The following is an 11198-nucleotide window of genomic DNA, read 5'->3' as shown; positions in this document are numbered from 1 at the left end:
GGATTTAAGCATTATTTATACCCATTCCGTTGCTGCTGATTGAGGTTTCCTTGCTCTCATGATTTAATTCAGATCTCTTATATATTTGATGCACACAAATCAACTAGCATGGTGATTTGGCATTAGAGTAACTTATAACCCAAAATGGTACTCCCTCAGTCCTGAAATATATAGGTTAATACAAATGACGTATATAATCCTCTCTTAACTATAGAAAGAATTTGTGCTCACCATATTTTAAGCCTGACACTAATGACAAGTACATGCAAGGTAATAATAGTATTAGTAGTGGCTGCTATAGCATTCGTAGGCCAGAGCGATATGGTGCCTTATTGTTACTGCTACGACGTAGCGGCCTGAAGTATGAAGATATCACCTTGAAACTTAGCAGAAGCTATTGGGTGTAGCATACCGCTTCGATCCTGCATAGCATGCCCCGATAGCACACCAAGTCAAATCTATATAACTACTAAATTCCTCTAGTTGATTCTGAATCTCATCCTAAGTTTGTTCTGCTATCCACTTTCGTTTATCCATTCCATGACGAGTGGGTCCATTGGTTGCAAAATTAATTAATAATAAGCCACTAAATTAACATGGAACATCAGGTTACTAAATCAACAGAGAACATCATGTTTGTTTCTTAATACAAGTTATATACATGTTGGACCGAGACATCAACTTTTCGAGTGCAATGAAATATCTAGTTAATTATTTATTCATGAAGTTCCATGTTCACTATTATATCAAAGTTGCTACAAATGTGTGAGAAAATCATTACTCATGATATACATGCGTAAATACATTTATGCGTGATTATTAGATGCACCATTGGAACTTAGCATCCGCGTATCGACGATCTGCTACGAACTCTCTTCGTCCCAAAATAACTGTCGTTCTTGCTTTCCGAGAAATAACTTTGACTAATTTTATATAAAAAGATATTAGTATTTATAATACATAATTGATATCATTAGACTTTGAATATATTTTTATAATAAATTTATTTAGAGATGTAAATGTTGCACGTATTTTCTACAAATCTAATCAAACTTACGTCACGAAAACTCAAAACGACAATTAATTTAGAACGGAGGGAGTAGACATCAATCTGCTACAGACCCGTTGTCCATTATTTATTACTTTGTACAAATGTGATTAGGATTTTGAATGAATTAATTTACATAGAATACCTTATAATTTAGAATAATAGGACAAACTTTGAATGCTTTGGTATCTTATATTCCAAGATGGAGGTATTAACTTTAGACGAAAAAAATGAGGAGTCCGGATACCAATTTTGTAAAGTAATTTTTAAAATCAAATTTTGTGAAGAAGTATTTTTGAAATTAAAAGGATGTTAAGTGAATGGCAAGCACAAATCCTCGCGATGAAAATTGATGGGAGGCTCCACTGGATCCACTATGCTGCACCTCCACCTTCGTAGCGCGTGGAGGCGGCCATGAAATCCAGGCAGTCCAAACCCCCGAATCAGTACCCACCCTGATGCCCGATGGCGCTCTCCACGCTGCTGGCGCACCTCGCGGCGGGCCGCTTCGCCCGCGCGCTGGCGCTCACGAGCGGCGGCGGGCCAACCGCGTCCGCGGCGCACCGCGTCCTCCACCTCCTCCTCCGCACCTCCCCGCCGCCCCCGCTCCCGCGCCTCGTCGCCCTCGCTCCGGCTCCACGCGCTCCTCCTGGCCCGCCTCGCCTCCGACGGCGGCCTCCACTCTCTCCTCCGCTCCGAGCTCCACGCCCTCGCCGCGGGGCGCCTCCACTCGCCCGCGTCCATCCTCCGCGCCCTCCCCGCTTCCTCCCGCCCGCTCGTCGCCGACATGCTCGTTCTCGCGCTCGCCCGGGCCTCCCAACCGCTGGCCGCGTACGATGCATTTCTCCTCGCGGGCGCCGACTACCCGCGCTACCGCCCTTCGGCCTTCTCCGTGAACGCGCTGCTGGCCTCCCTCCTCCGCGCTGACCGGGTCGACCTCGCCGAGCGGGCGTTCAGGGCGGCGCTGCGGCGGCGTGTGTCGCCGGATTCGTTCACCTTCAACATCGTCATCTCCGGGCTCTGCAAGGCCTGTGACGTCGCGAAGGACATCAGGGGGTGGGGGCTGACGCCCTCGGTGGTCACCTACAACACCCTCATCAACGGTTATTGCAAGCGCGGACGAGCTGGAAAGATGTACCATGTGGATGTGCTGTTGAAAGAGATGAACCAAGCTGGAATTTCTCCTGATGTGGTCACATTCAACGTGCTGATTAATGGGTATTGTAAGGAGTCCAACATTACAGCTGCAATCAAGGTCTTTGAGGAGATGAGGCAACACGGGATTCCTGCGAATGTGGTGACATATAATTCACTTGTTTCGGGGCTCTGCAGAGAGGGGAAGGTGGAGGACAGCGTGAAGCTGGTGGAAGAGAAGGAGGAGTTGGGGTTGGCAACATGGCATGCACCCTGTCTACCCTGAACAGCTTTCCAAGATAAATTTTTCCATGCTTCATTTATGGCTATTCAGCAGCTTGCTGGCTATTACTGTCTGCCTGTCCTATGAACTTGTGAAAGGTTGAAGAGAAGATGTTACAACAACAACAGCAACAACAACAAAGCCTTTAAGTCCCAAACAAGTTGGGGTAGGCTAGAGTTAAAACCCAGCAGAAGCAATAAGGTTAAGCACGTGAATAGCTGTTTTTCAAGCACTCCTATTTAATGATAAGTCTTTGGGTATATTCCATCCTTTCAAGTCTTCTTTTATTGCCTCTACCTAAGTCAACTTTGGTTTTCCTCTGCCTCTCTTCACGTTACTATCCTGGCTTAGGATTTTACTATGCACCGGTGCCTCTGGAGGTCTTCGTTGGACATGTTCAAGCCATCTCAACCGGTGTTGGACAAGCTTTTCTTCAATTGGTGCTACCCCTAATCTATCACGTATATCATCGTTCCGAACTCGATCCCTTCTTGTATGACCGCAAATCCAACGCAACGTACGTATTTCCGCGACACTTATCTGTTGAACATGTCGTCTTTTCGTAGACCAACACTCTGCACCATACAACATAGCAGGTCTAATCGTCGTCCTATAAAACTTACCTTTTAGCTTCTGTGGTACCTTTTGTCACATAGGACACCAGATGCTGAAGAGAAGATGTTGCTAAATATAAGCGTTTCCATCAAGCGTAAAATTTTTCGTAAGTGCATTTGACATTAGCTGATTAGTATGTGTATGGAAATAGGTTGCTTTGTATTTAACATTACATGCAAGTTAATTTTGGCAATAGCTATCAAGATTGGATTTTGCCAAGAGGATATTCAGAACTTCATCGACAGTTCCCTTAAGGATGGACAGGACCTTTCTACTTTTGTAAATAATGTGTTGGGGGATTCCCTTGGAATCTCATACTGGTACCGATTTATTTATCTTCAGTGCAAAGAATTTCCATTATTTTGCTTTCACATGCAAGGCAGGTATGACTGTATGAAGATGATGAGTTCTCAGACGTAGATTGTACCATGAAATTAGACGAGTGGAACAGGTCAACAAGGAGCCAGGAAACATATCCAGGGGAAAAGGAGAATTTTTAGCTGTTTTAGTTGTTGTGTCCTACCAGCGGGTAACTGTTGCATTCAACTTAGACGAGTTTGATGATGTTGCAGTAAGTTTTGACTTTTTATTTCCCATAGAGGCATAGAGTGAATTATTAGTGCCTTTTGTTTTTCCCTAAGACCCTAATGTTGCCCAGACATGAACAAAAATGGATCTCAGATTTGGGGTAGGCCCAGAGGGCAGCTTGGCCACTAGGCCGCTTGGATTGAAACTGAAAGTTGCAAAGCTTGGGATACAAGATGGTCTGCCACTGCTTATATAGAGCAAAGTGTCTTTTGTTGCTTCTACCTACTCTAGCATATTCTGCTGTGTAAAGCAGATACCAAACTTGGGTGCTAAGCCACCCAAAAACACTTAGACAGTGAATAGTAAAAGCATGAAAATAAGATACAAGCAGCTAGGCTTAACTATCAATCTCCCTCTAAGCCTAGTGCTGAGTGATCTGCTTCAGACCAATTCTCCTCATCTCCTGAAACTTGGCCTTGCCCAGTGACTTGGTGAGTATGTCTGCCAGTTGATCAGTAGTGGCGATGTCGTTGGCCTTGATGCTCCCATCCTCCAAGCAATCCTTGATGAAATGGTACTTGATTCGAATGTGCTTGCTCCTGTCATGGAAGACTGGATTCTTGGCCAGAGCTAGAGCGTACTTGTTGTCCACCTTCAACTCCACCACATCAACCTTTCTGCCAAGAAGCTCCCCGAGCAACCTGGACAGCCACAGAGCTTGTGTTGCTGCAGTGGTGGTGGCGATGTACTTTGCCTGGTAGCTCGACAACAGCACAACCTTCTTCTTGATGGACTGCCAGCTGACCAAGCAATCACCCACCCAGAAAGAACATAGTTCCACTGGTGCTCTTGCTTGTGTCGATGTCGCCAGCGAGATCACTGTCGTAGTAGCCGACGAAGCGCACCATGCCGGGAGCCTTCTAGTAGTGCAGACCGTAGTCCAGGGTCCCAGCCACGTAGCGAAGAACACACTTCACGGCCTGCAGGTGCTCCATGAACCGGCTCACGTACCTGGCCGCGAACGCCAAGTCTGGCCGGATGTGCACCAGGTACCGGAGGCTGCAGACGAGCCACCGGTAGTGCGTGGAGTCCTCCTCCGTCGTGCTGTGACGGCTGAGCCTGAGCTTCTCCTCCATTGGCGTGTGTGTCGGATTGCAGCCGGCCATCTCGCCGAGCTCGAGGATCCGCTTGGCGTAGTGAGCCTAGCGGAGGGTGATGCCACTGGCATCCTAGCACACCTCGACGCCGAGGTAGAAGCAGAGGAGGCCGAGGTCGCTCATGTCGAACTTCTCCTTCATCTGTGCCTTGAACTTCACCATTTCTTCTTCCTCAGCGCCGGTGATGATCAGATCGTCGACATAGATGCCAACGAGCAGGACAGGGCGCCCGCTGCCCCGCCGGTACACCGTCGCCTCATGCGCGCTCTGCTGGAACCCCATCACCTTGAGCGTGGCATCCAACTTCACGTTCTAGGCGCGTGACGCTTGCCGCAGGCGGTACACCTTGTCTTCCTTTCCGGCGACGGCGAAGCCAGGTGGCTGACGCACGTACACCTCTTCCTTGAGGTCGCCGTTGAGGAACGCGGACTTCACGTCCATGTGGTGCACCCGCCATCCTTCTTGGGCTGCCAGCGCGAGGAAGACGCGAACCGACTCCATGCGCGCCATCGGAGTGAACGCGTTGTCGTAGTCGATGCCTTTTTGCTGGACAAACCCGCGTGCCACCAGCCGCGCCTTATGCTTGGTCACCGCCCCCTTCTCGTCCTTCTTCAACTTGAAGACCCATGTAAGGGTGATCGGGCGATAATCAGCAGGCAGATCAACGAGCTCCCATGTCGTGTTCTTCTCCACCGACTGGAGCTCCTGCTTCATTGCCACTTGCCATGCTGGGTCGCCTTGCGCCTCAGCGTAGGTGGTAGGCTCGCCGGCGTGAGTCAGGTGCAGCTGGGCGAAGAGGCGCAGCGCTAGCCCTAGAGGAGTCCCGTCGCCGGTGATGTTCGTCACCGTGCAATAGCGGAGGGGCTCGTCGTCGTAGAACGCGTCTAGACGATCCTCATCGTCCTCCAGTGGCGTGGCGAGCTCGATCGGAGGTTGATCGGCGGGCGGCGACGTGGCATTGGGGGAAGCAGGGGAAGCAAGTGATGCCGCAGCCAATGGCGCCGTTGGTGAAGCCGGCTGGAGCGGAGGTGGACTGGCAGCTGTCGTCGTCGCCACGCCTCGTACAGGGTCTTGCCCTACAAGCTCTTCGTCGGCGAACGTTTTAGCAGATGGACTGCAGTCACCACCACCTCTCCCCGGTACTTGGCCGGCATGCCCCGCTGCTTCAGCAATGCCCGCGCCATGGCCACCACCGTCTGGTTCCTTCTCTCCACGACCCCGTTTTGCTGCGGCGAGTAGGGGGCACTGAAGTGGCGCTGGATGCCTTCATCCGCGTAGTAGACGGCGAAGCCGCGGTGGTGAACTCCCGGCCCTTGTCGGTGCGCAGCACCCGGAGCTTGCGCCCACTCCCCTTCTCCACCACTGGTTGCATGCTTGATGGCGTCCGCAGCGGCGTCCTTGGTCGTCAGGAGGGCCACCCACATGTGCCGAGTGGCGTCGTCCACTAGCAGCAGGAAGTAGCGCTTGCCGCCGGGAGTCGCCGGCGACACGGGACAACAGAGATCGCCGTGGACGAGCTCGAGCAGCTCCTGCACGCGGTACTGGGCTTCAGCCCGGAACGGAGACCTCCTCTGCTTGGTTATGACGTAGGTGTCGCAGAACTGCCCGACGTGCTTGATCACCGGCAGTCCGCGCACCATGTCCTCCTTGCCGAGCTTGTGCAGCGCGTCAAAGTGGAGGTGGCCGTAGTGCTCATGCCAGCGCCACGCTTCATCATTCTTACGTGCGGTGAGGCCGAGTGGCCGAGCAGCCTCGAGGTGGAGGACATAGAGACGATTGGCGCCGTGTCGGACCTTGACCAGAAGCCGGCCGCGCTGATCCCATATCCTCAATACGACCTTATCGATCTCCACCTTTGAGCCGCCTTCATCCAGCTGGCCGAGGCTCATGTTCGAATTGCGGAGCGCCGGGATGTAGTAGACGCCGTGAAGCACCCGGTGCTTGCCGGTCTTCGCCTTGAAGATGAGCCGACACCATGAATCTCCACCTTTGATGCGTCGCCGAACTTCACCGTGCCTCTGCCTTTGCAGTCGAGGTTGGTGAACAGCTCGCGACGGCTTGTCATGTGGTGGGTGGCGCCGCTGTTGAGGTACTAGCCGTCGAGCTTGTCCTTGCCGGAGCCAGTGTTGAGGAAGACACGGGCTCTCGGCTCCTCGATGTCGAGGTCAACGGTGGACTCGGTGTAGAAGGTTGAAGCTTGCGCCTTGCCGCTGCTCCCTTCCGCATCCAGCTCCAGGAATCCGTGCGCGAGAAACAGAGTAGCCTCCTCTACTTTTGTGACATTTGTCGCGCCGCTCGCGCTCGCGCCGGGGATGGGGGCAATCCCTGGCCCAGTGCCCAGCGTGGTTGCAGTTGAGGCAGGTGTTGTCGCAGTTCGCCGCCGCCGGCGCCTACCTTGTCTGCCCCGCCGCCGTCGCGATCTCCCTTGGGCTTGTTCTTCTTGCCGCCACGGGGATGCCGCCGACGGTCCTTGGACGATCCAGTGCCATCCTCCTTCTCGAAGGCCCACCACTGCTCAGCGGTGTACAGCAGCTTGCCTCCGACCGCGCTCGGCTCGGAATCCGTCGCCTGCTCGCGGTCTTGCACCGCCTTGAGCCTCCCTATGACATCCTCCATGGAGAGATGCTCAAAATCAAGGAGCGTCTCGATGACATCCTCTTTGGCATGCAGCGAAGAAATTTCTCCACCGCGTGCTCCTCCGTGAGGTCGGTGTCGCCGTTGCGCGCCATCTGCTCCATCAGGTTGGTTAGCCGGAGAGCGAAGTCCTCGACTTGTTCTCCGGGCTGAAAGGCGAGGGCTTCTCACTCCCCATGAAGCCGCTGCAGCATCGCCCGCCGCACACGATCACCTCCGATGCGTGCCGCAGCGATCACCTCCCACGCCAGCTTCGCCGTGGGCTTGTTGGCGAGGGACGCACCAAGCTCGGTGGGGACGGCGGCGCACAAGGCCTCCAGTGCCCGGCGATCGTCGACGCCGCCGACGTGGACCGCCTCCCAGAGCCGCCGTGCCTGAGGCTTGACCATCATCAGCAGGCTCCACTCGTGGTAGTTGAATTTGGTGAGCATCGGCCATGGCGTCCCTGCTCCGGTGTCGCGGTAGATGGTCTGTAGCACCGGGGAGCGCCCGCGGCGACCACGACGCCGCTCTGGTTACGGCGACTGGCGGCGGCGCCCAGTCGGGCTGTGTGATCCTCCTCCCGCCGGCTCCGGCTCCTCCCGCTCCATCTCGGCGCGGAGCGCTGCAGCGGCAGCTACCGCGGCCTGAGCCTCAGCCGCTGCCTCTGCAGCAGCAAGGCGCGTTGCGTGGTCGCCGGCCCTGGCACCCGCTGCGCCACCACCGGGATTGATCACTGCTCCTCCGGCGGCGGCGTGCGCTCTGGTGATCTGGCTCTCGGTGGACATGGTGCTCACTCACTAGAACCCTAGGCTCTTGATACCAATTGTTGCCCAGACATGAACAAAAATGGATCTCAGATTTGGGGTAAGCCCAGAGGGCAGCTTGGCCACTAAGCCGCTTGGATTGAAACTGAAAGTTGCAAAGCTTGGGATACAAGATGGTCTGCCACTGCTTATATAGAGCAAAGTGGCTTTTGCTACCTCTTCCTACTCTAGCATATTCTGCTATGTAAAGCAGATACCAAACTTGGGTGCTAAGCCACCCGAAAACATTTAGACAGTGAATAGTAAAAGCATGAAAATAAGATACAAGCAGCTAGGCTTAACTATCACCTAACATTGCACTTCTTACCACTGATAAGAGCTTGTGATAATAAATGAGCGTGTTATTATTGTAAAGGTTGCTGTGAGTGTTGATTGTTTGTGTGCTAATGATGTATTGTCATTTCATCATGTGACATGTGGACAATTATATGCTAGATATGATGATTATGAATTGGTTTTATCCTGTCATTACCAAAAAATGACTATTGTTGATAGTTTATACATAGATATCCTCAAATGTAAAGTTTCTTCGGTAGTTTGTTTGTAATACTTTGTTTGGTTCATTTCCAGTTCCAAACTGTGTTAGTGTGGAAATCTTGGAGATGACCAAAATAGGGGAACAGTAGTGAAGGTTGACCATGTTGTGTTAGCCAGAATTCATATTTTTAGAGTTGGTCTGCACAAGCACTACTAATTCAGCAGGAAATACAACAATTAAACAAAATGTGCTAGTATATGTTTTCCTGGAGTTTTCCTTTGTTTTTTTAGCGAGAGCAATTTTTTTCCCCAACACACTTAGATCTTATAATATCCACCTGAAACATTTCTTTTGAATTATTACTGATATGTAGCATTCCCTTTAACACAAGATGATTTACATATAGGTTCCAACCATGATTCATATGAAGATAAAGAGAAAACTTTCCGGTTGTCAGTTGTCACTGGTATATATATAGGGTAACACATTATAGGAGCAATGTGGACAGAGTACATTCATGACTATCTTGTAAAACTGCTACCCTAATAATTGAACTTATTGGAACCATTTCCCACAGGCCATCTAGTGTTTCACTGCTGTATGGCACACTTGTTTTGATGGCCATGTTCATGCCAGCCAAGTTATAATCATGTCCTGCAACCCATGCATCCAGACCTAAATGACTGTCAATAATTCATCAACTTCTAGTTCTAGGTTTCAATCAACCATATGTTGGCTAGCTTCCTTGATTGAACTGAATATAGTGTACCTGGAAGAAAATACTGGTATGAAATACTAGTCAGATGCTACCTTTTCCTAGATGTCAGGTGTTTGCATTCTTTTCTGTTAATTTATTGAATTAGCTACTTTCATGCCTTTTCAGTCTAACCATTTAATTATTTGGTTAATTTCATCATCTGTTCAATTTACAAGATTTGAATTTGTATACAATGCAGATGACTATGATCACTCAATAAATGAAGCCATCAAAATTTCAAAGTATGAAATGATTCCTTTCTTGATATGTCTTATTCAAAAGGAACATACTATAGTGTAATAATCTATTTAACATTCTTGTATAGGAAAAGAGAGGAGAACTCAGCTTGAGCTCGTTGCTACTACTACCAATAGAAGGGTGCTTCCTCCAAGATTGGAATCACCAAGCAATGGGAAGTTAAATGGCTCCTCACCAGCAACTAACAATTCGTATGGTGGAAATTATTTAGTCAGATGACTACCGAGACAGTGATGGTGAACAAGAAAATGAGGCACTTGCTAGCAGGTTCTCTCTTAGCATATGTTTTTTTTATCGTTACCCTACTCAAGGTAGTATGCAGCTCATGATCAATTGTGTTTTTGTGTCACAGCAGGTGGTGGAGGAAAAGTTCACAGAGTCAGAGATACAAGACTTTGTTAAGGCTGTCTCGGATATTGATCCTTTGACAGTGATGATGTCATGGGAGAAGCAGTGTATGATGAGGAATACCTGAGAAGTCGCAAACAGCAGCTGATATCAAGTGCTTCTGAAGAGGATGAAGAGTTCTGGTTGGAAGAAGATGAAGAAGAGGAATATTCGTTGAGTATCAGTGAAGATTTAGAAGAGCCACAACGGCATAAAAAAATTGGAAACTCGTGACTGGCGAGGTACCAAGATGAGATCTGTTGATGAAATCAGCTCTCAGGCGCAGCAAGCATTCTTCTCGTCCTCGTATTTACTATCGCCAGTTTGACTTCCTGGACTCGGATACAGAGCTTGGAAAGGCAAGGAAATCTGATGCATCAGGTACTGATGCTAGCTCCAATGCCGAGAATGATACAGAGCTCACGACATCGAGTAAGAGCAAGAGGAAGAAGAAGAGGAGGATAGTCCTGATGAAATGGTAATATTGTGAGTGATAAAATGGTAATATTGTGAGTGATAAAATGGAGGACTGCGCTTTGGCAGAAAAATAAAGTAGAACCGGATGAGGAGCCGAAGGAGCAGCCGCAACAGCAGCCTGCAGAAAAGATGGATGCTCCAAGCAGGGAAAGTGGAAGTGTAGGCAGAACATTCCTAGATCTAAACGAGCTTGCACCTGGAGTTGGCTTTGACAATAGGCCAAGAAAGCTTGACAGTGAAAGATGTCTTGGTCGCTTAGATAACAGTTAGGATTTTTTTTGGATATATTTGAATGCTGGTGGTTGTTTTTTTTTTTTTTGAGTGGATGGTGGTTGGTATTCTGACTTTCAAGCAAGGGCAGATCAATGGGCCTGAAGGCCCTTAAAAAAGGGCCTGATGGCCTGTGAGGCTGTCATGAATGGTGCGAGATGTCTAATTCTGGTCAGTGGTAGTCTTATTCTGCCACTTTGCAATGCGGATTACTGAATCTCGAATGCTAGCGTGTGTTTTCATGCGTGTTTTCTGTTTTCTGTTTTCATTTTCAAACACCAGCTTGTATTTAGTAATTTTAAGAGCTTGTGCTTTGTTTGCCACGCATAAAAGCTGTGCCAAGTGACAAAGTCCAGATTTTGGAAG

The 11198-nt window shown here is 49.7% G+C and overlaps 2 pseudogenes; both read left to right on the top strand.

Moving 5' to 3' along the window:
* The first annotated feature begins 1442 nt into the window (after positions 1-1442).
* LOC136461615 (pentatricopeptide repeat-containing protein At1g09820-like) lies at positions 1443-10187 on the top strand (annotated as a pseudogene).
* Positions 8218-10832, top strand: LOC136460182 (DDT domain-containing protein DDR4-like; annotated as a pseudogene).
* The last annotated feature ends 366 nt before the right edge of the window (positions 10833-11198 follow it).

The sequence above is a fragment of the Miscanthus floridulus genome, chromosome 6, assembly GCF_019320115.1.
Source record: "Miscanthus floridulus cultivar M001 chromosome 6, ASM1932011v1, whole genome shotgun sequence".
Lineage (NCBI taxonomy): Eukaryota > Viridiplantae > Streptophyta > Magnoliopsida > Poales > Poaceae > Miscanthus > Miscanthus floridulus.
This window is presented reverse-complemented; position numbering and strand designations above follow the sequence as displayed.